The sequence below is a fragment of the Zootoca vivipara genome, chromosome 15 (assembly GCF_965207765.1).
Source record: "Zootoca vivipara chromosome 15, rZooViv2.hap1.1, whole genome shotgun sequence".
Classification (NCBI taxonomy): domain Eukaryota; kingdom Metazoa; phylum Chordata; class Lepidosauria; order Squamata; family Lacertidae; genus Zootoca; species Zootoca vivipara.
The window spans coordinates 30,432,815-30,458,651 of NC_142598.1; positions in this window are offsets into that span (position 1 = coordinate 30,432,815).

The window sequence follows — 25,837 nt, forward strand, 5'->3', positions numbered from 1 at the left end:
GCCAAATTGTGTGAATGACTGTAAATGTGCTGTAGATTTCCAAAGTCAACAAGGGGACGGGGTCCCTGAAAGATATACAGTATAAATTGCAGGTACTCACACTGTATGTACCTGGATTTGAACACCCCAGTTCAAATCTCCATTCAGTCTTGAAGCTTAGTGGGTTACTATATTTCAGATTAATCTACCACACTGGACAGCAGTGAGAATAAAGTAGGAGATTGGAGGACCATGTACATAAATCTTGAGATCCTTGGGTGGGGTGGGCAGAACAAGATATAAATGCAATAACTAACATAACACTGAGAAATGACTCAGTCACTTTATGATAAGGAGCATATATTGATAACTCTCCAATAACTCTTATTGTCTAGCAGTTCTACAAACAGTGAAGTCATTTTCTCTTTCAGTAGAGGCAAGATGTGTCCAGTTTCTAAGCGCTTCATTCAACTGACTCTCACAACAGCAGCTATTAATCAGCTTCCAAATACATATAGACATTTAAGGTGTTTATGATGTTACTCGCTCAGCAACCATGGCAAAATTAGTTCCACGGGAAATATGTAGCTCACCTTTTCTGGTCGACACAACTTCATTATGTGTTTTGACAACCTGAAGGAAAAAGTCATTACATTTGGTTATGAAAGTGGGCCATCTCTGCAAAGAATTCCATTATCGCAAATAGACGTGCAGTTCAGCAATCGCTAGTACCTAAGGTGCTACATACAGACCTAAACATCTAAAAAGAATATAGGAATTCAACATTTCATGCCCATTTCGAAGAGAAGACTAGAATTCCATGTTTTAGAGTATAGGTGACCCAAATAATTCTGAGCACCTAATTTAGGTGATCTTTTAAAGATCTTTAAGCCTTTGGTCTGGTCCAGCAGGACTCTTTTGGCTCAGGCCAGTAGCCCATATAGTCTAGTATTCTGTTTTCACAGTGGCCAACCAGATAGATTTGGGAAGCCAAGAAGCAAGAACACTCCTCCCAGCAACTGGTATTCAGAAACATTGCTGCTTCCAGCTCTCTCCTTATTTTCTTTTGGAGCCAAGCAACAGGGAGATTTGCCCCCATCAAAGGTTGCAGTACATTTTCCTTCCTGAATAATGATTACATTTAACACACTCCTAGTTTTATTTTGTACTTTGGAATTAGCACTGCAGTTATACAGTGGTTGCTCTTGCAATTAATTTCATGAGTGTGGAGGGAGGGAGAGGGGAGGGGAGACTCCCAGTGGTGGAACATCCATTTTCAACTGTCTTTCCCATGGCAAACGTTATGCACATTAGAGATGTGCTGGGTGCCAATGGAGGCAGAAAGCTTTCCTATAAATATTTTTTGCTGCACAGATGAACCAATATCATCTATGACTCCAATATGTATTATTTTGTGTTCATCTGGAAATAAACAATGCCATAAAAACAAATGAAGCCATTTCACGGTGGCATTTCCTATCATAAAGCACAATAACGGATTTCTCTCTTAGCGGCAAAGGCTCACAAGATCCTAATGATTTTTTTTCTCCTGTTTGAGTTAGGTTTGGGAGGGGGATTCTGCCCCTCCGCAAAAACATATTAGCTTTTCCCCAAGGGGACATCGGTTTGTGTGATCTCAGAGGAGAAGGATGTTTCCTTAAGGGATATGCATGTCAGCCGTAAAACGAGTCCCATTAGAATATGTTAAATTGTGTTGATACAGATGGATTTGAACAATGAGATGATAGGTATTAGAGTCAATTGAGGGCCAGCCTGTGGTTAACAAATAGAAAGAAGAGAAGAAAAGGACCTAAATGATTTCTTTTTAATCAAGTCATTTTCTAGTGGTAGCAATAGGGCAAATGTGGCAGGACAGTCACACAGTATAATATTCTCTCTCTCTCTCTCTCTCTCTCTCTCTCTCTCTCTCTCTCTGAACCATTTTCATCCCCCACTACAGTCAAGAAAGGAACCAGAGCAGCTTATGAATCTAAGTGATAAGCAGTGGGTTTTTTACATATCAAAAAAATGTGCCACACTTTTATCCATAGCTGCCAACTCTCCTGTTTTCCGCAGGAAACCCCTGGATTTTAATCCATTTCCCGCTGTTATCCCGAATAGAAAAAAATCGCCAAAATCCCCCGGATTTCCTACCTGCCAGGGAGGCTCCATTTCGGGTACTGCTCTGCCCACGTCTGGGCACCGGAAACCGGGCAGAGCGGCACCGGAAGTCACTTCTACGCATGTCCAGACATGCATAGAAGCGACTTCCGGTGCCACACCGCTGCTGATCCAGCATTTTTCAGTGGGAGACTTGGCAGCTATGCTTTTAACATTGGGGTGGAAGTGCCAATATTATGTGCCCTTGAGTAACCCCAGGAGAAAAAAAACCCACTGGTGTTAAGGCAGTCCCTTCCCTCAGGATTACAATCTAAATGGCATGACACAATAATAATACTGTAAGGGAAAGGGATTGGAAGAGAGGGAGGGAGGGGAAAGAAAACCCTAGGAGGAATTCCCACTTAATGGCTATGGCAATAGTTTCATCAGTGCAAACATTTCAGCTTGCCAGATGGAACGATCCTCCCCTCTCTTCCTGCTGTGTATTATTCCGGGGTTCATTAATTGAATCTCGCCCTCTGATATTGGTCACACACTTCTATGGATTATTTTCAGGCTTTTGTCATATACGTATCTATATCTGATGGGAAAACACCAGGAAATGTTCATACCTCAGACTGATATTTGAGATTAACTTAATCATCATGGTTAAGAAGATAGACTGATATGGCTTGTTGGACTAACCTATCATTCAAAAAGTTACACTTACCATAGATATTCAGTCATTTGATTTCTGTTCCCACCTGTGGTCCAGAAATATTTCCAAGGGGACCTACAGAATAATATATTATTATTACACTACAGTTGCTTATTTGCAATTTATTGAAGCTTTTCTTGGGGGGGGGGGAGACACACACACACACACACACACACAAGTTATCCAGCATGTTTTTAGACTTATAGGTGAATCATTTCACTGTGACCCACTTCATTGTTCTAGTACCTGGTATAATTTGCTTCACTGGCCCACTTTTTGTTCCTGGGTTCTAAGAAACTAGTTATGTTACTAAAAGTAATGCTACGTAATACTGTTATCACACAAGCCCATCTCCAATTGCCCCCCCCTCTCTTTGGGGGAAGCCACATGCTTTGAATGTGCACTGTCCGTGCATTAAAGGTGGATCTGCCCACCGTATACTATGTTGCAAGGAAATTTTAAGGAGCTTCCTAGCTTTTTGCTGAGAATTTGCACCGTGAGAAGTTGAATGGCGATGTTTTTACCCATTTATTGCATGTGCAGTTTCTCTTTCCTTCAAGGAGCTCAAGCATCGCCTCTCCGATTTCATCCTCACAACGATCCATGCAAGGTAAATAAGCCTGAGAGACAGAGACTGGCCTGAGGTCACCTTCACTACTGTAGGAAAGTTTGAACCCGGGTCTGTCTCTTTTCCTACAGCAAAAAGCATGCCAAACGACATGACAAAGAGAGGCAGGGAAGCTGGCTTGCTACTTGATTCCTGGATTGAAACAGGGGCTTATCTGGTTCAGAGAGATTCATTGATGGCATTCATCAGGAAATGCGGGTTCTCCTTCATGGAGAGCACGTGTTGCGGTGGGGGCCTAACAAACTACCCCTGAGTTGCTGGGGTGGGGGCTATGAGTTGGCCACCGTTCTGATTGGTCCCTGGCTGTTATTGGGGATAAAAGTATGTTGCCATTTGGGATTTTAAGCCCCGGGGTATAAAAGGCAAGCACGTGATTTGTTCCTCCTCTTGGCTGCATTCTTCAGATCGCCCACCCTCCCTCCCTATGTTTAGGCCTCTGTGTTGACCTTGCTGTGCCTATCATGGGGTCGTCTGCTTGGCAGGGGCCCGGTAGGAATTTTTCCATTTGGCTGATTGGCTGGTGCCATCTGGTTTTTGCATACTGCATAGCAAATAGTCACAACTTGTAAGGTTGGCGGTTAGGCATTTGTTGATTTTGGTTGTATGAGGGGTCTTGTTGACTGTGTTGGTGTGTTGGGGAAATTCCAGTCAGGAATACAGGGGCTCAATGCAGTGTCCGTAACCCCCGGTCGGGGGCCAGGGCCGCGCAAGAGCCCCTGGGAGCCTGAGGGGAGAGGGGGGGCCAACGCACCCGGCTCCCTGTCTCTCCCTGTAGGGTTTCCCCTGTTGACAAGGCTAGTTTAGTTCTGTCCTTAGGGGACAGTTGGAGAACCAATGCCTATGCAACCACTCACATATTTTTTATTTTAATAAAGTTGTGGCCAAATTCATGCCAAAAACCCTTTAAACTAAAATTCTGTCTGCGGTGTGAATTACTTTGAGGGGTGGTTTTGGGTACCTCCACACGCAATAAGAAATAGTAGTAATGAACTTCAAGAGAATGGTTACTTTAGTTCTCTGTAGTCAAAAGTTCATTATTAGTATTGGTTCCCTCTAAATAAAGCTTTGAAGCACATGGGGTGGGGAATATGAGATGTCTCAGAACTGGGTAAATTAAATGTTTGTTTTTGGAATCAAAGGTTCCCATTAATTACAGAGCATGTTAAAAACTACAGATGCTACATCTCTCCATTGTTTGAGTTCCCAGATTTTTTTAAAGCCTGTAGTATTTGCCAAAGACCAGCAAATTCATTCTCCTATCATTTGTTTCTGTTCAGTCTGGTTGTTTATAGGAGGATTACATGAGACGGCCGCAGATTTTGCCATTTACACAAGGCCAAGCTTGCAAATTATGATCACAGTGATTGCAACGGAGCAACAAATTCATTTGCCCAGCATTTGTTTTCATACATCCAGTGGTCTCATATAATCCCTTTATAAACAACAGCCAATTTTCTGATGTTGAAAAGGCCAAACTTGGTAGTTATCAGCAATTTCAAAATCAAATACAGTGGCGTTTCCAACACAATCATTCTGATAGAAAACAATGGTACTGTGGCAAGGCGAAGTCAAATATGTTGAGTCTCTGCAACCGAGCCGTTCCTTATGTGGAACACTGCACAATTTAACTCTCTGTTGGAAGAAAAGTTGACTTCACCAACCTGCTACATGGGACAAATGGAGCCTACCAAAAACTTACTGTTACCAGAATTGGGTGTCACCCCCCACTCTCTGCAAGATTCCAGGCACTCACCCAGGGACTGTGTTCCTTTGGAGAATTGAGACACGGCAGAGACTGCCATAGCTTTATGATATATGGTTTATTCACCTATTTATACTTTCAGTGTGCATGGAGGGAGTCCAGATCTAACAACATGGTCATTTCAAGAGGGGCTTGTCTCTCACAGCAGTGCAGCCCTGGAGTCCAAGGCATCTCTGCCAGCCAACCTAGGGGTTTTTGTTGATGTGTTCATTGGGGAACATGGAATTAACTAGCCCTGAGGCTCAAATATCAAAGCAGTAAATCTCAGTGACCCTTACATGGACCCTTTCAATGATTACTAGTGTGTCAACTTACTAATACAACCATCTATCTCCAAATTCTAGTGTTATTGCAGCACAATATCATCAACAAACACAGTCTAGAACAGGCACCCCAAACTTCAGCCCTCCAGATGTTTTGGACTACAACTCTTATCATCCCTGACCACTCCCATGTTAGCTAGGGATCATGGGAGTTGTAGGCCAAAGCGCCTGGAGGGTCGCAGTTTGGGGATGCCTGGTTTAGAACCACCTTAGGCATGGTGGCATACAGAAAGGCTGCTACTCCTGTAGGATGGAAAAATAAATATGGATAGAGATCACCCATGTGGGGTAATTAATAAAGGAATTGGCTGGTCCCCTAGAGCCAAAGTGTGGGGCTAAAACACTCTCCAGCAAGAGACAGCCCCCAGCAGAGTTTAAAAACACAGAATCAAGTAGCAGAGTAAAACATGAGGAATATAGGCAGTTAGACCTTTTAAATATCCCATTTAGCCTGCTTACAATGCTTCTCCTCTCAACCCTTCTCACAATGAAGAGGCCACACCATTAGTAAATTTAAATGCTTTACTTACAAGTTCCAAAGGTCAGATTCATGCATTAGTCCATGCAGCAGCAAGAAAAACACAGGTAGATCTTTTTAAGTTTATAAAACACAGAAATATATTTCTGAGCATGCAGTGTAGTTCTGTGGTCTTAACCCCTTCATACATTAACTAGCCCTATGTTTGCTAGTTATACTTGACTACAATTTTCCACAATTCTATCATTCCCTAGTAGGATTTTCATCTAGCTTTTGAAAATCTTCCAGCTGGTTTCACTGGGCTTAGTAACAAGTCTGTAGTAAAATAAGTAATAAAACATATAAGGACCAAAGTTAAGAGAGAAAAAGGGGGGAGATTTTATCTTCTTGCAGAAATCCTGAACAAAGCATTTCTCTGTGTAAACATGTATAAATGGAGCAGTTTCCTTGAGTTCCAGCTGAACCATAACTTGACCCAGTCACAGCATGATTTTCTATTGCATATCACTCACAGCTGTACAGTTTGTTCTTCAGAGGCAATTACTTAGATTTGAAAAGTACAGTCAGTCATCTATTACAACTGGTAGATGACCTAGCCTGCAGGTGTGTTAATTTCTTGAGTGAGTGCCGTAGATCCAAGACCTGAAAGAGCCTTCTCCGGGCTCCAGAATACAGTGGAAATGTGGCACAGGTCAATCAAGTGGCTTTGGGTATTTACCCCTCGGTGTTCAAGTCATTATCTTGACTATGGGAAAACTAACAACTTGCCCTTGATTTCCTCAAGTACAAATCCATTTTCATGAGATATGATTAAAGAGAATTTTGAATTCCCTGCCCCTTTGAGATGACACCAATCTAACCCAAATTAAGCTTTATCAATTGTTAATGTTACCCCCCCCCACTTTTAAAACCCACAGCTTTCTAGTGCAGGACATGCCAAGTCCTAAAGCTAAGTGTGATCTCCTAAACGGCCTCGGTCCTGTATACCTCCACCCCCATTGTTCAGCCCGGACACTGAGATCCAGCATTGAGGGCCTTCTGGCGGTTCCCTCATTGCGAAAAGCAAAGCTACAGGGAACCAGGCAGAGGGCCTTATCAGTAGTGTCGCCCATCGGAGGTCAGGGAGATGAACAACTACCTGACATTTAGAAAACACCTAAAGGCAGCCCTGTTTAGGGAAGTTTTTAATCTGTGATATTTTAATGTATTTTTGTATTTGTTGGAAGCCGCCCAGAGTGGCCGGGGAAACCCAGCCAGATGGGCGGGGTATAAATAATAATAATAATAATAATAATAATAATAATATCTGTGCCTGATCTTCTCACAATGCAAATAAATACAGTCGTAGCTTGGAAGTCGAACGCCTTGCAAGACAAACGTTTTGGCTCCCGAACGCCACAAACCCAGAAGTCGTTGTTCTGGTTTGTGAATGTTCTTTGGAACCCGAACGTCCATCACAGCTTCCACGGCTTTCAATTGGCTGCAACAGCTTCCTGCAGCCAATCGGAAGCCGTGCCTTGGTTCCTGAACATTTTGGAAGTCAAACGGACCTCCAGAACAGTTTCCATTCCACTTCCGAGGTATCACTGTAATTTAAGATAACAACAGGAAGAAGAATGAGTATGCTATAATATTCATTGATTTTCCTTCCTCCATGTTTAGCTTGGAACACAGAACAAACCATCCTTTCCCCATAAGCATAGAATTACGTGCACACATGCACATGAAATTCCTGACTACCATGTGGATTAAGAACATAGGACTGAAAAGCTTATCTAGTCCAGCATGGTGTTCCAAAAGAGGGCAACCAGATGTCTTTGGAAAGCCTACAAGCAAGACAAGAGCACTCCCTGTTCAACTTTTTAAATATTATCATCATCATATAAAATTGAGTAAACTTCCCCCAAGGGTCTCCTCACTCTTCATCAATCACTGCTTCTTTGCAAAGCTGGTTTTCAGGCCAGGAGGTGGCTAAAGGAAACTTGTCTGCTCACAAAAGACTTTCTGCCACTTGCTGAAAGAACATTTGTCTTCTCCTCTGGCCTTGGTACCCTCAGACATTTTTAATTCCTCATGATTCAGCATAAATTTATCTCTGAAATTGCAGTCGCAGTTTTTCTCTAACACTCTAGCTCAGAGGTACCCAGTCTGACATTCTGAGATGTGGCTGGTGTAAACTCCCATCTGCTCTAGCCAGCATGTCTAAGCTGCGTCCTGATCCGCCAGCCCAAAGCTGGGCTCATGGGATATCCAAAATGGCAGAGCTATCCATTCTAGTGCTTTACTAGCAAGCTTACAGTAAATCAGCCTGTCAGGCCTTGCTGCCATTACAGACACAGGGCTGACAACACAGTAGTTAGAACAGACCCTCCAAGTGTCCCTATTTTCCAGGGACATTTCTGGATTACAGACGCCGTCCTGAATTCTGCTTTTCCTTAGGATGTCCCTATCTTCATTGGAGAAATGTTGGAGGATATGGAGTTATGCCACTCCCAAGCCAGGGAGATAAGTAACTTTTAGGTAACTGTCTGTTTTTGGACTACAACTCCAATCACCCCTAGCTAGCAAGACCAGTGGTCAGGGATGATGGGAATTGTAGTCCAAAAACAGCAGGAGACCCAAAGTTGGCAAACACTGCTTTAGAAGACATCTGAAGGCAGCCCTGTAAAGAGGTTTTTTTATTGTTTAATGTTTTATTATGTCTTTTAAATATGCTGGAATCTGCCCAGAGGGCAGATGGGCAGAATACAATAATGACAATGGAATACTATGCCCCTATTTTCATCAAAGAAATGTTGGAGGGTAGGTGAGAGGTTGGCATGACTTCTCCGCACCCAAGCAAACGTTTATACAGCCTTTATACAGTTTTCTTTTTGCCCAGAAACTGTCCTCACACCTGGCCTGAGAGGCCATAGGTAACAGCTATCCAAAGCTTCTCCTTTCTCTGAGCCTAGAGCCTAGCATCCCAAGGTCCACAAATAAGTACAGCATCAATGCAAGCCAATTAGCTCATGTCAAAGCAAGGAAATATAAACATATATGAGCTCATTCTTACAACAACTACCAATTATTTGGGGGGGGGGTATCTTGACTACCCAGATGTTGTCTGCAGCTCTTCCAAAACATTTCACTTTGGGTCAGAGATTGTGGGAGTCCAACAACCTCAATAAGACATCACACAAGCTATTCCTGCACAAGATTATCTTTTAAAAAAGTGACATTTCAGGTTATTTTAAAGAAAAGAGGGGAAGGACTGCAGGAAGAGAAACGTTATTTCCTTATTTAACAGAATTTATATACCACTTAATCATCCATAACCTTTAAGCAATTTGCATAGAATATTAATTACAAACTTAAGTAGATATTGAAAGCACAAAAATATCGTTTGTCAGTATGAAGTCCGTATCGAAATGTCATCGTCAGGCTCTCTACTTACACAATAAAAACTGATTATCAGAGTCCAATTAAACAAATTATGTCTCACATAACTCAAACTCTCCCAGTGAAGGGCAAATTAGCAACTCGGAGGGATAACTAAATTTGATTTACTGCTTAAATAACATTGGTGGCATTTGCACTTGTAGCTAAGTACCCTAAATTGCTCGTGAACTCTTTTTCTAGAGACTTCCATGAAACAGTTGATCTCAAAAGTCACAAAAGTGAAAGCTAGACACATGGTATCAATGGCATCACAGGAAGCAAAGTCATGAAATAATGAAGCTGTAACATGAAAAAATCCACAAAATTTGGAAGTAACAGATTAATCTAGTAGTAACAATAACTATTCAGAAATCTTACTCATGAGTTCTCCCAGTGCTTGAGAGGGTGGAGGGTAGTGCTGCTGCCGGGTGGCAGAGGAACCAACCTCCTCGGTGGGCTGCCAAGAACAGACAAGCACTGGTGGGGGAAGAGGAGTGGGGGGGAGCGCACCGCCCCTGGCAGCGCGATCCCAGTAGGGTGCCATCGCGGCTGCCCCCCGCCTGTGCTGGTTGCCACGCCACTACAGGCGGCGTGCCCTGCCCCCAGGACATGCGCCAGCCCCACCCCTGCCTGCTCTTCTCCCCCCGGTGCCGGAGTATGAAGCTCCACCACTGTGGGCAAGACAAGGAAAAGTCTTTACCATCTGCTTTTATTCAATATTCACAGAGAGAGGCTTGGGAATGCAGCCTCTTGGAATAATGGCATTGCCCCAGGTGAATCTCCACCCCCTTTGTCTCCACCACTTCCTCATGAGTCATCACTATGGGTGCTGAAAGGTGCCCTCTGCCTTTGAACTCTTTGCTCTCCTACGTACATACTGGGTTCTGGGAGGGGGAGGTCTGGAATGCTTTCTAAAGACACTGTGTCCGTCAGCTGTCCTCCCTCTGTAGTTGCTTCCTCCTCCTTCTCTCCCACTATTTCCCAGCTTTCCTTCTCATCGGCCTCTGAGCTGTGACCTTCCTCAAACCCCTGTTGTAATTCTGAACTGTCTTCTTCTTCTCTGAAAGGGTCAGGCTGGGGAGGTGGTCTCCACCATTCCTCCTCTGCTCAGTCCCTGACAGCTGCATTCTTTAGCCATTTCATCAACAGCACATGGGCTGAGCAGCCATGACCCCTGGCATCTGTACATAGAGGCTAGATGTTTGCAACGAGAGGGATTTCACACATATGGCTTCCTGAAGCGAACTTTCCCATTGAAAGTAATGGAAAGTGGATTAATCTGTTCCAGATGGGTCCGCAGAGTACTCAACGTGAAGCGTATTTAACCCGAGGTATGAGTGTAATTGGTTCTGGAAGTCCGTACTTAACCTGAAGCGTACTTAACCTTAAGCGAACTTTCCCATTGAAAGTAATGGAAAGTGGATTAATCCGTTCCAGACAGGTCCGTGGAGTACTTAAACTGAAAATACTCAAACCGAGGCATACTTAAACCGAGGTATGACTGTACAGCTTCATTCCTAAAAGATCCATCTAGGGATCCAGTGTGGTGTAGTGGTTAAAGTGTCAGACTAGGACCTGGGAGACCGGGGTTCAAACCCCCACTCGGCCATGAAGGGGTCTGGGTGACCTTGGACCACTCACTGCCTCTCAGCCTAACCTTTAATCACAGGGTTGATTAAAAAGGGGAAGGGGAGAATCATGCACATCATTTTGAGCTCCTTGGAGAGAGAAGGCTGGGATATGAATGTACAAAATGCATTAATACATCTCTGCAGAGATTTACATACAGGATGCCAAGTGGCATGGCTGATGGTGCACACAATGTTCAGGGCATGGCTAGTCAGTGTGAAAGCTACGTCTGTATAGGACTAAAGTTCATATGCACTTCTCTCTGTGTTCTCACTGGTCCTATGTTATTAAGGAACTCTGAAAGTGAAGGCAGGGCTTGGACCCTGCACATTGCTCTTCCACAAGCAGAAAGGCATTTAAAATCAGATTTGTCTAAGCTCTCCTAGTGAGCTTCTACATAGCCTTCTTTGCCATTGAAGTCAAGCAGGCTCAGAAAGGAGGTTTTGATGCCCAGAACAGCATTGTCCAGAACATCCTGTTTCTCCCCAGTCTACATCAGACTGGCCATGAATATCCACTGGTTTTTCTGAATTTCACTTGAGGCAAAAACCTAATGACAACTCTAGATGCTTTCCATTCCCTTCCAGCAGGCCAGTGGGAAATCAATCAAATCTGGAATGCAAATACAAGAGTCAGCATATTATGCCTAAATGTTCAAGAACTTCTCTGCATTGCTGCTGTTGAAGTGTCTGGATACTTAGAGGATGAACTGTATTGGAGTAATATTTAGTGACACGGAAGGAATATATATATATATATATATATATATATATATATATATATATATATATATGGCCATCTCAAGCATGTCGGGCGCCCTGGCATCGTGGTGCTGAGATCACTCCGGCGCCCTCGCCCTGGTGGGCGGGCGCAGCACAGCTTCAGCATGTGGTGCCCCCCTGGTGCCCCCCTGGTGCCCCGCGCCCCCCAGCCTACCCCTAGAGCCGGCCTGTATATGTGTGTGTGTGTGTGTGTGTGTGTGTGTGTGTGTGTGTGTATATGTGCACCTGAATCCACTGTGCACCTGAATCCACTCTCTGTCACTTTTTAAAGCTGAGAAACCTTGGACACACTTGCATCTGGCTAAGAATGAATTTCCTTGTTATAAATGCTTCACTGTTATTAGCTTTCAGAGGCAGCCCATCAGTTCTCATAACCATGGCTTGGATATCATTTATTTCTGTTCCCATCAGTGAAAAGAAGATATAACTTGTCATAGGCTTTAAAGGCTCATGAAACAGACAAAGTTATTTCCTTTCTCCCCTCTTTCCATCCCATTCAAGATAATTCTGAGCCAGCACCAAGCTGACAGGAATTATTCCTTTCTTTACAGGCCAAGGAAATGATACTCTTTATATACAGAAAACAGAAGTCAATCCCCTCTCCCACAGAAACATAAGAAGCTGCTTTATCTCACATCAGAACATCCATCCATCTAGCCGACACTGTCAGGCAGTGGCTCCTAAGGCTTCAGGCAGGAAGGGATCTTTCCCCAGCCCTACCTGGAGACTCCAGGGATACAACCTGGGATCTTTTGCATGCATAGCAGAACTTCATTGATCAAGAGTGGGGAAGGCGGCATGAATTCATGACAAAATTATTCTGATATGAATAAATCTGGTTCAGACTTCCTGGGCTAATTGTGTATACCAGAACTTGGTTCTCCATCACATTTCTTGAATCTTACAATACTGTTTTCTTTTCTTTTTTAAGTATCAAATGCACATTTGAGAGGAAATACATATGGAAATAAGTTTTAAACATGTATCACTACCAGTGGCATGCAGTCAGTGGACTAGGGAGACTAAGCTAGTCCCCTAAATGTTTCCCTGGTTCCTTTAGAAAAAAACAATCACCACACACCACTGATCACTATTAATCTTCACTATTTTATTTTTTTAAAATCGCAGCTTAGTGAGGAAATGGGATGAAGCAGACTTATAGATGAACACATAAGAAAGGAACATGAACTGGAAATAGACAGATTCTCCCATTCATGCATAAGAGAGCTCTTTAGTGTATACTAAACTAGTGGTACTCTCCTTGGTTGATGTTGACTTGTGGTAAGGACGCGGGTGGCACTGTGGTCTAAAGCACTGAGCCTCTTGGGCTTGCAGATCAGAAGGTCGGTGGTTTGAATCCCTGCGACGGGGTGAGCTCCCGTTGCTCTGTCCCAGCTCCTGCCAACCTAGCAGTTCGAAATCACACCAGTGCAAGTAGATAAATAGGTACCGCTCCAAGCGGGAAGGTAAATAGCGTTTCCATGCGCTCTGATTTCACCAGAAGCGGTTTAGTCCTGCTGGCCACATCACCTGGAAAGCTGTCTGTGAACAAATACCAGCTCCCTTGGTCTGAAAAGCGAGATGAGTGCCACCACCCCATAGTCGCCTTTGACTGGACTTAACAGTCCAGGGCTCCTTTACATTTTTTTCCCCTTACCTGACTTACGGTGAATGTGCACCAAAAAGTTGATGACCCTGCAGTGGAGGCTTCAGCAACAGCCAACCACATTCCAGTAAGCTGTGGTGACATATTCGTGCCTATCATTTTCTGTCATTAACTAGGACTCCGTCTCTCTGTGTGTGTTGAAATTGCAACTGTATTTCTGATGTTCCTACATCTGAAGTTGGTCCCATACTATATGAGCAGCAATAGAAAAGACATAAGAGCTTCCTGAGTGGAGAATTCAGCCGCCATCATTCAGAGAGTGAGTGGGAAATTTCGATTAGATAGTATTTATGATATATATATTTTTACAGGCATAAAATTCGGATCTCTGCTAGCAGACATTTATTTTGTTCGGTTTTTTGTTGTGAAGTTGTGTTGGCTTTTGAAGATACAGCATCCGCCGGGGTCATTGCTCAAAACTTGCATTTTATGGAGGCGCACCATTTCCAAGAAAAACAAAAATACCATAATTCATTTCAGAAATGCAATACAAGAGAGACCTACTCTCAAAACTAGTTTGAGCAATATAGTAGGAAGGATTTTGACAGGGTGGTTTAGTAGTATTTGCTTTGCGGTATTAAAGGCTCTTGGCCTGAGGATTAGGTTTATTAGCCGGTGATAAACATTTTACAGCCCCCAGAACAGTAGTTGGTTTTAACCCCACATAAGATTTTCAGGGATAGCTATTCTTTGAGAATACATCTTGAAATGACTGGTTTTAACTGGGAAGAGGCAGATGAATTGATCTTTTACCTTTTCCTGATGTACAAATCATTTAATTTGTCATTTTATTATATACAACTCAATTAAGAGTTGTGTCAGATGAATGTGTGAATTCATGTTCAGAAGGGAGAGCAAGACCACTCATTAGGGTGATGACTTTTTCATTTTTTTTCTCAAAAATTATTTCCTGTAGCACAAATGGATGAACTTTTGCCTATTAATGACTAAAATGAGGTATATTCCATTGAACTATTTAAAAAGGTTACGCACAAACCGTTTTTAATTTTTTTGTATGCCGTTTTACCATTTCATAAAATTGTATTAACAATTCTATATATATTTCGTATCAAATTTGGACACAACACCACATTCCACAATGGGGAGTGTTCTTAGCAACATAGGGTATACAAATGTCACACCTGCGCAAGGTAAAAGCCCCTTTTTGGGATCTCAAAACCCAGCCAGCAGACCCTGCCGGGCATGCTGGGAAAAGAACCTACAGGAGAGGTAGAAAAACATCGTCCTCTAGCGGCGTCTATACTGTTACTGCAGCTAAAAAAAGCTTCACTGTGTGTTTGATGACCCTATATAATGTTGTATATATGGGACTCTAAAGCTTGGGTTCAATTTTATATCTGCTTACAGTGACTTCAAAAATGGTCAAAAAACTGATAAATAAAATTTTTAAAATCATTTTGTGTGTGAGGTTTGTCTATCAAATTTCTTTGAAAGTAAGATATTATCTAATCGTTAATGAAAGCTCATCAAATTATGATACAGAGAAATGAGGTTGTAAAAAAGTCATCACCCTATTCTGCATGCTCAGTATACATACAGGTAGGTCCTCTTTCCACAATCAGCAATGCTGTCTGTTGCATTGCTAAAACCTACCTGCCAGATGGACTTATCTATGTATTCTACAGGTCGTAAGAGATTATTTCAGATATTCCTTTTCATTTTTCATTTTATATTTGCAGGGAGTTACCAAATAGCATAAGTTTCCTAAATGGCTCAGGGTTGACTCACAAAAGAAACCTACCCATAGCTTAGTAATCGTTATCAGGGGCCCTTCTCCTTGTGCTTCCTGCAAGGAAGTGTGGAGAGTCGCAATGAGAAAACAGGCTTCTTCTTCTTTTTAGTGGCAGCTCTCAGTTGTCAGTTTTCAAACTCTCCCCTGGCAAAGAGTTGCCATATTTAAAAAAGTGAAAATCCGGACACAAAAGTTGTCAAGCTTTTGAGCTATTTTTAATGAAATTCACCAGAATCAACACTTCCGACATGAGCTGCCATATGTTCGGATTTTCCCGGACATTTCAGCGATTTCTGCCCAGACACTGTTTACACGGGCCGAATACCTTTGGGAATTTCTGGATGTAGGGCAGCCCTATCCTGATACCAACTTATTCTTTCAGTCATTTGGATCTTGATTGGTTGGAATCTCGGTGCTGAACTCAGTGCCTATCGTTTGGGTAGTTGGGTAATGGTATTCCCCTTGATATTGATTGATTATTGATGAACGGTGCTAGCACTTGCCATTTTATTGTATTTCTATAAATTTTAATTTGTTGTAAGCAGAGCTCTTTTCTTGTGACAGTACTCACCAGCATGGAGTACCGTGACTCCGCCCGCCCGCCTCTGGCAGCCACTTTGTGCTGACACCCAAAGCAGTTATATCATAGAATCATAGAAACATAGAGTTGGAAGAGACCACAAGGGCCATCCAGTCCAACCCCCTGCCAAGTAGGAAACACCATCAAAGCATTCTTGACATATGCCTGTCAAGCCTCTGCTTAAAGACCTCCAAAGAAGGAGACTCCACCACATTCCGTGGTAGCAAATTCCACTGCCGAACAGCTCTTACTGTCAGGAAGTTCTTCCTAATGTTTAGGTGGAATCTTCTTTCTTGAAGTTTGAATCCATTGCTCCGTCTCCGTTTCTCTGGAGCAGCAGAAAACAATATTTCTCCCTCCTCTATATGACATCCTTTTATATATTTGAACATGGCTATCTATCAATATGTTAGTAGTGGCACCTTTTTTAAAAAAGCACTGGTTGTGAGTAGTTGTGAGACTCTTTCTGTAAAAAGTGATGAATAAATAAAAATAACTGTTTGGTGCAGAATAAAGACCACATGTCCACACCAGTTGATATGAGACACAGCAATAAATGAGTTCATTCTATGGGCACATTATTCTTACAGATTCGTTTGTTTGTTGAGTTTGTTGTTGCCTAGCAGCTAGCTATAGGATCTTAAGGGGAGAGCTTAACTCTGAGAAAGGCACAGATCCTTGACTTTACTACTGCAAGAGCTGGAATAAATATTTCTCTTTTCACTTTTAGTGTGAGTCTGTGACAAATATTCTGCTCACCTTCCCAACTTCTGGGTAGATAGGCAGGCTTTTTTCTATAGTGTGGATGAATGTATCGATGATTGGATGCTGCCCACATAGAACTACTATGTAAATCATTGTTTCAAGCTATATACTCTCTTTCTTTTCCTTTTAAGTTCTTTAGTGGGTGTGAGGGTTAAGGGTATAACACACACTGAAAACAACATATGTACTTCTTGACATCAAACATTTCAACTCTCTCAGAAGCATATGTTGAGGGCCATGTGGGCAGTGGGAATTGCATGTGTCTTCAGGCATACATATGGAACATTTCCATGCCCAACCCTAAGTAGGGGAAGCACTGGTGGGAGTTTACTGTACACCATGGCATAGCTTGAGGTCTCCACCATCAGTGAATCTACACATGATCCTAAACTACACCAGTCACTCTATATCCCTGCCATGGACATGGAAGGAAGGAGTTAGGATAGTGCTTCCATTGTCTTGAGACAAAAGCCTGTCCTCCTCCTCCTCCTCCTTCTCTCTCTCTCTCTGTGCATAGATAGATGATAGATAGATAGATAGATAGATAGATAGATAGATATGATAGAGATAGATAGAGATAGAGATAGAGAGATAGAGAGATAGAGAGATAGAGAGAGTTGTTGTTTAGTCACTTAGTCGTGTCTGACTCTTCGTGATCCCATGGACCAGAGCATATATATATATATATATATATATATATATATATATATATATATATATATATATATATGGGACCCAGGTGGCACTGTGGGCTAAACCACTGAGCCTAGGGCTTGCTGATCAGAAGGTCGGCGGTTCGAATCCCTGTGACGGGGTTGCTTGGTCCCAGCTCCTGCCAACCTAGCAGTTCGAAAGCACATCAAAATGCAAGTAGATAAATAGGAACCGCTATAGCGGGAAGGTAAACGGCATTTCCATGTGCTGCTCTGGTTTGCCAGAAGCGGCTTTGTCATGCTGGCCACATGACCTGGAAGCTATACGTCGGCTCCCTCAGCCAATAATGCGAGATGAGCGCGCAACCCCAGAGTCGGTCACGACTGGACCTAATGGTTAGGGGTCCCTTTACCTTTACCTTTATATATATATGAGAAAAAAACATGAGTGCATTTGTGCATTAAGAAGTGGTTTGGAAAAACAAAAACTTGCACAGAGAAATGTCATAAAATCATTTTCTTACTCGTGAGGTTGTGAACCTCTTTAATGATTTCCCCCCTCTTCAGAACTCTGTAGGAATCAACAGAAAGTATTTTTTTAAAGGCAATAGGGGTGGCAGAAGTAAGTTAGCCCTTCTCTCTCCCTCTCCCTCTCTCTATTTTTTTTAAAGGAAATGTTCGATCCCTGACTTCTATGGAGTTATTTATTCTTTACAGGATATAATGATTCAGTTAATTAAACAGCATAATAGAAAGTCCAGTCAACTTTATTCCTCCTTGTCTTAAAATGCTTTGAATGGTACTTGCATGTGTTGTAAAGGCATATCCAGAACTTCCAAGTGAACTGTATTCAAGCTGAAGGTCAAGCAATTCAATGTGATATGTTGCCACCACATTGCTGTGTCTTTATGCAGTGACAGTGAAAAACCATGGAGCGGGAATAAAAAACATTGGGGCAGGGCTACCATACCATATGTGTGTGACAGTGATCTTTTCATGGATTCCTTAACCTCACTTTACTTAGAGAAGGATGCTCAGATGACAATGGTTTCCTTTAATAAGATAGTCCATTAAAAATGAAATTAAAAGTAAGTCTTCAGATGGTTCCAGAGGGCCTGTAGAAAAGTTTGTCCCCAAAGGTCTCTAAATATAGCCATGTTTTCAACACACAGTTGTGCTTATTAACATCCCAATCTCAGCCATTTTGTTTCATTCTCTGTTGTTTTATGTTTAAAAAGAAAAGACTTCTCCCCAACACAACTATTTAATCTTTATTAAAACATGTTGAAAAATACCAAGAAAGGGGAACTTTTGGGTACTGTCAAGGGACCACCAGTACTAAGAATCAGCTCAAACGTCTTTAGAAATTGTTATTCTGCTGATAAGGGACTTGCATAATGCAAAGCCTTGGTTTGTTGCTTGGGGGGAAAGAACAAAAAATAATTGAAATGCTTTTAGGCTAAATAAAAGAAGAATCCCCGCAAGAGTCGGTTGGGAATGGGTCATTTCATGAAGAAGGGGAGGGCGGGGAGAAGAGAAGGAGGGAGAAACTAATAAAAAAGAACATTGCCAAATATAGCTGGGACAACAGATGAATTCCTAGAATTTCAGAGCAAGATCTAAAGGCAAAAAATGTACATCCTAGAATGAATAGCCTATTTATTAATATTTTGCTCTCATGCTACACTCAGACAGACAAAGGCAAATGTCAGATGCTTTTGTAGGGATTATTGAAGAATGTGTTTTACCTTCTCTGCTGTTCTCACACTATTTTAGCACTGCCTGCTGTATGACTCACTAACCTGGTTGCACCTCACCAGTCATGGACAGCCCTGCTAGGTGCTTGACAGACCTCTGTATCTTCTTTCTCCGACTGCCAGGTGGTAGCCTGCAGTACCAAATCATTTGTACCTTTTTTGCTGCAAGCAATTAAACAGACCATCTTTCTCAGTCCGAACCAACTCTTCTTCCTGATCACTGAGAGTCTCTCTGCTATTGAGGACTCTGGCACTTATGAACTCAAGTCTTGTTCAGGACTAAAGTCGTTTGCATTTAGAACTGAATTCACACTTTCCAATGTGTGGAAACACAACCCTCCTTCCAAATTCCTGCTTCTCCACATTTTGCTCTTCTCCAGGCAAGTAATGTGTACAAAATTGCACATAAATGCATATATTACTGAAATAGCATACAAAATCCATTATATTGGATTTTGTACCACTGTATTCTGCTCTGGTCAGACCTCACCTGGAGTACTGTGTCTAGTTCTGGGCACCACAGTTCAAGAAGGATACTGACAAGCTGGAACGTGTCCAGAAGAGGGCAACCAAAATGGTCAAAGGCCTGGAAATGATGCCTTATGAGGAACGGCTTAGGGAGCTGGGTATGTTTAGCCTGGAGAAGAGAAAGTTAAGGGGTGATATGATAGCCATGTTCAAATATATAAAAGAATGTCATATAGAGGAGGGAGAAAGGTTGTTTTCTGCTGCTCCAGAGAAGCGGACACGGAGCAATGGATTCAAACTACAAGAAAGAAGATTCCACCTAAACATTAGGAAGAACTTCCTGACAGCAAGAGCTGTTCGGCAGTGGAATTTGCTGCCAAGGAGTGTGGTGGAGTCTCCTTCTTTGGAGGTCTTTAAGCAGAGGCTTGACAGGCATATGTCAAGAATGATTTGATGGTGTTTACTGCATGGCAGGGGGTTGGACTGGATGGCCCTTGTGGTCTCTTCCAACTCTATGATTCTATGATATATAATTAAGGGAAATTCCTTAGGAGAAACATGTGCATTGAAAATTCACACTAAAATGTTGGCGAATTTTCTTGAAGCCTTTTCCCAAAAAGTGATGCTGAAGTGTGGAGAACCAATCTTAATACTGGAAAAATTAGAAATTGAGATGAATCAAAACTGACATAGTTCTCCATACCTACTCATGACCTAACTGCACGACACCTTTAAAAGTGTAGTGTGCAGTACAGTACAGTCGTACTTTGGTTTTTGAACAGCATAGTTATCGTATGTTTTGGCTCCTGAATGCTGCAAACCTGGAAGTGATTGTTCTGGTTTGCGAACTATTTTTGGAAGCTGAATGTCTGATGGGGCTTCAGCAGCTTCTGATGGAAGCCGTGCTTTGGTTTCTGAAAGTTTTGGAAGTCGAACAGACTTCTGGAACAGATCCCGTTCAACTTCCAAGGTACGAATGTATTATTAAATTCCTACTAAATGCAAGGAGAGACCATCAGAACCAGGCCATGCAGGGGACCTGCCACAGCACTTTGTTCCTGGACTTTAACCCGTCCCTCCCCAGCAACAAAAGAATGGGGAAATCCCCTCTCCTCACAACAATCACTATTAGAAATAGAGGGTGTGTGTGTATATATATATATATATATATATAAAAATCTTGAAATTGACGGCTGCTATGTTCTCCGTAACTGCTTGACCGATCGTCCTGAAATTTTGACACAGCGATCCAGGCCACTCCCCGAGGGTTGTAGGGGACATGAAAAACCTCAAATCACACACCTCGGCAGGATTTGACCCGCTTTGCCACCAAGTCAAACAGCGCCCTCAAGTGGAATTCCTCCCACAGTACACCCCCTCCCTTCCTGAGAAATCTAAGCCACACCCACAAACCAAATGACATCATCATCAACCAAGCAACTTAAACCACACAGGCGGTCATTAGGGATGAAACCTGCCCTCTCCACAATATCTCACCTCGGCTTTGCAGACTAGGCCACTTTCCTGACTAGGCCAAGTGGAGGTAAGGGGGGGCGAATAGAGGGCAGGGATAAGTAATGGGTCAGAACAGGGTGGGGGGACACAGGGATGAAAACTGTGCTCTCCACAATATCTCACCTCGGCTTTGCAGACTAGGCCGCTTTCCAGACTAGGCCAAGTGGAGGTAAGGGGGGCCAATAGAGGGCAGGGATACGTAATGGGTCAGAACAGGGGGGGGGACACAGGGATGAAACCTGCCCTCTCCACAATATCTCCCCTCGGCTTTGCAGACTAGGCCGCTTTCCAGACTAGGCCAAGTGGAGGTAAGGGGGGGCAATAGAGGGCAGGGATACGTAATGGGTCAGAACAGGGGGGGACACAGGGATGAAACCTGCCCTCTCCACAATATCTCCCCTCGGCTTTGCAGACTAGGCCACTTTCCAGACTAGGCCAAGTGGAGGTAAGGGGGGGCAATAGAGGGCAGAGATACATAATGGGTCAGAACGGGGGGGGGGGAAGACACAGGGATGAAACCTGCCCTCTCCACAGTGTCTCGCCTCAACTCAGGGGGACTCTGAGGCTCAGGGGGATCTGAAGGGGGGCTATTACCCTCCATTTCACAGACTAACACATAGCAACGCGTGCAGGGCCAGCTAGCATATATATATAAATCAAAATTGTGGTTAGGAAGCAAGGATTAAACCTCCTAGAAAAAATGTGTATATCAGAAGAATGAATGCCTTTTTGGGACTGTTTAAAGAAATATTGTTTTTTTATGAACTTGTGAGCAGAATTTGAGCTATGAGCAACAGAAACAATTAGATTATAATATTGTTATAGTTTAATAGATAGAAGATAGGGTGCAGCAGAAGGGGAGAAAAAATAACTCCGTGGAAAATGGGGCGGGGAGTCAATAAAATATAAGAGAAATCATGTTTTGATTGCACATGTTTAAAATGTTGAAACTGAATAAAACATAATGGAAAAAAGAATGTTTATATCGGAGAAAATTGTGTAGAAAATTGTGTATACAGTAAGCCATCAACTTGCACACATTTAACTCATTTAGCTTTATGTGCTCGGCAAATAAATAAATAAGAGGGAAGAAGAAAGACATTCACAATCCCACCTGCCATTGAAGCCCATGTGTTTTGATTATATGTGATTTTAGCGTGGGACACAGTCCCCAGAGTGTAACCCACCCACCCTAATTTGTAGGCTTTCTGTATAAGAAGGAATTTGTATTAAGATGCTGGTAAATTTCCATGAAGACTTTGGGGGGGGGGGAGAGGCCCATAAACTGATGTGGATATGTGGAGAAATGTGGAAAAATTAAAAACGAAGAGAAACTGAATTGAACAGATTTGTCCATCCATAGCTGGAACGACACTACAATGTGACATAACATTTTTCTGGAGGCATTGCTGGAGAAAACAGATGGGAGTTCATTAAAAAAGCAGGTGACTGTTAAAGCCTACTCTGGATTTCTCACAGTAATGACTTGGTTTTATTTCCCTTTGCTCTTTGCTTCTATGTAGCTGAAATGCTTAATTCCCGCCATAGGGCACTTTCTTAAGCTGTATAGGAAATGCCACCGCCACATGACGAAAGATACATTAAGACTGTAAAGCCCTCGCCATATCTCTAGGCTGCTCAATTGTCATTTTCCAACACATTTTCTAGTCTGCATTTTCTTTCTCGCATCCTTTCTAAAGGCGTCCTTTGCAATTAGATTGATTCTGGAAGGTGATGTTTTTGCCATTCATGTTTTGAAAATTCAGCTACACCTGCTGCTAAAATTACTTGGTTGAGTCATCCATCCCTTTCAGTGAATCTAAGCTGTTTAAATAAAGGTTTGAAATTTCTCTCTCTGCATAACAGGCAGTTCAATGCCATCAAATGTATTTCTTATTCCAGTCCAGTTGAAAGCATGCTATTGCATGTGTGAACAATGCATAGAAAAAAATGGTTTGTTCCTATAAGTAGACACAGAGAGAACACACTATATTGTACTTGCTTGTCTCAAAACAATGAAATGCACCAGTGTTTCATTTTCTTAAAAACTTGACTCCTTGTGAGTTTACATGTTATGCTATATAAAAGTAACCAGTTCAGACTCTATTTTAGTGTTTTGGAAACAGACCACTTCAATCCAAGGAATTTATTATGCTCTTGGATCCACTTTAAGTTCAGTTTGTGTGTACTTCATTTCTTCTTTCCATTCACTGCTGGGAAATAAAAATAAACAAGTATACATTTCTTTGTTTTTGACAGAAGTGGATGAAGTTTGCAGGCATGCCATTCTGTGCCCCCTCATACCCTGAGGGGAGAAAGCCTGCCAAATTACAGGTGCTGGACACCTTTACATGTTAATTTTTTGATTTTTTTAAAAAGAAACTTCTATTACTGTTATTTTTGGGAAGAACTGGGTGAAATTTGCAAGCAAGCTTTCCCTTTTGGGGAGCACAAATCCGACCAGATTTCAGTAGAATAGCTTTACTTGTTGGGCGCCCATGCTTCCTGATCATTGGCCATGTTGCCTGGGTATTATGGGAATTGGAATCCAAAAATCTAAAGGGTACCCTTGTAATAATGCCTATCAACAACCCCAAAATGGAGAAAGTGACAGGTGGAATAGATTTCCAATCTATTCTTAGTATATGGAACCATTTGAGGGGAGGGCAATTCCAGTCTCTGTGCATTGAGAATGTTTGAAACATGACAGGTGCATTGGTGTGCAATGACAAAGGTAAGCCATTGTACCAGGTGTGCTGGATTTTCAAAGGGACAGACATTTTATCCTCAAGTTTCTCAAAAATGCAATAGCTTCCTATCTTGCAGCTCTCCCCTTCATTGAGTCCTCGGACTGAGTGGGTCAGCTCCCACCTCTTCCCCATTTTCTGAGAGGCAGTCTCTTAACTCTTTCCCACCTGTTTGTGTTTCCAGAGAGCTTTGATTGCATTCTAGCCGGGTCCTCCATTACTGTCTTATCAGCTTATGTGTTGAGGTCAGGAGGAGCTGGAGTATGCAGCTGCCAGCTTTCCTCTGTCTGACTAACATCAAAGCAGCCGCTCTGTTCCAGGCTGTTTTCTGCAGTAAGCTGCAAACTTTCACTTGGAGCTGACTCATTCCTGACTCTTTATGACACTCACAACAAGGAAGATTGACATATAGGAGTACTAAGTTTTAGCAGACTTTGGGTGGGCCTTGTATTCATGCACCTCACTTCTACCAGAAGCATGGGGATTTGCACAAGTGAAATTCACCTGGTAGAAAGGAGCACAGGAAGCCAGCAATGAACGTCCACAGCTATAGTAGGTCTCAGGTTAGATGGGATTAGTTTATGCTTGTCATTTGTAACCTCTCTTTTTTTTAATCACTAAACCTAATTGAAATCAGTGATAATGGCATTCTTGGCAACTTTGCAGATAAAAAAAATCAGCTACTCCCTAGAAATATCTAAAGCTATTTCAGATAGGCTACACCTATATCAAAGATATTCATGTTATAACGAAAATGCACATGGCCCCCAGACTCTCAGCAAATTGTGGAAACGATGCAAGCATAACCTGGGAAATTCAGATTTGCACAATAAAGAGGATTAAAGTACTTAGTCGCCCTACTGCATCAAACTCACTTAAATAATAACCTTTTTTCATAGCTAGGAAAGTGACAGGGAAACACGCTGAAAAAAATGTATGATTGATGAGGATAAATTAGGGCGAATGTTCGTGCTCATTTAACCTACCCATGAACAAATCAGAAGAAATTCTCAGTAAAGAGCAAACATTGTCTAACCTCTGCATGTTTTGTGCATGCAAGTCAGCATGCTCAGGGCTGTCTTTAGCATATGTGCCACCAGGGTGCAAAGATCCACCCAGCGTCCCCAAATTTAGTTTAGCCCTCAAATTAACACCACCACACTTAAACCTCTAAGTATTTTTAAAGGCACCTACTTGGGAGAAACATCAGTTGTGTCAAAGGTGCCGCTGACCCCACTGCCGCATAGCAGCTCAATACAATACGTAACATAATATTTTGATGTAAGTGTTAATTTCGCGTGCACGGCGCTGTTGAGAATGACAAGCACTGCCATTGTGAATGACAAGCGCCACCTCTGGCGTGGCACGTCTTTGGTAAATGAGTGCACAAAGTCAAAAGTCCTTTAGTAAAACAGTAGGTATACATTTCGGTAATACGTAGGTACATATGTATTTTGTTTTTCTAGCTTGATGAAAATTATTTATTATTTCATAACAGGTAGATAGTTAAGAGCTTAGGTGGCTTCAGCGGCGGGCGCCTGGCACCCCCCAGAATTTGGTGCCCCACACCTGTTGCACCCCTGGGTGAAGACAGCCCTGAGCATACTCCATGCACAATGAACAGATTCTCTGGAGTAGCCCATGCAACAAACCCCCTGGCCGACATTGCCAATAGATTATGAGATGAAAGGGTACAGGGGTAAAGCAATCCCCCCTCAATTCCTTATGCCTTAAAATAAACCCCTCAATTCTGGGCTTCTCAGTAAAGAGAGTCTAATTCCAGCTTTTGTGGCCTGATCTCACAAACACTCAGAGCTATTTGAATGAACAACCTCTTGCCTACAGAAGAGGGACTCACTCAACTCAGATCCCCACTGTATCAGTCTGCCATATCACCCTGGCAAACTTGTGGCACTCTAGGTTTTCACCATACTACCCTTCCTGTGTGACTCTAGGACACAAACTATCCCCTTTTCCTTAGGTAAGTTTTGCCCTTTTCTGAGTCTCCACCTCTGTGAGTTTTAATACGCTGCTGGAATAACCAAGACGATACTCCTTGGCACAGAAAGAAGATGAATTTTATTTTCTTGAGAACATAGGTTTTTCTTTTCTTA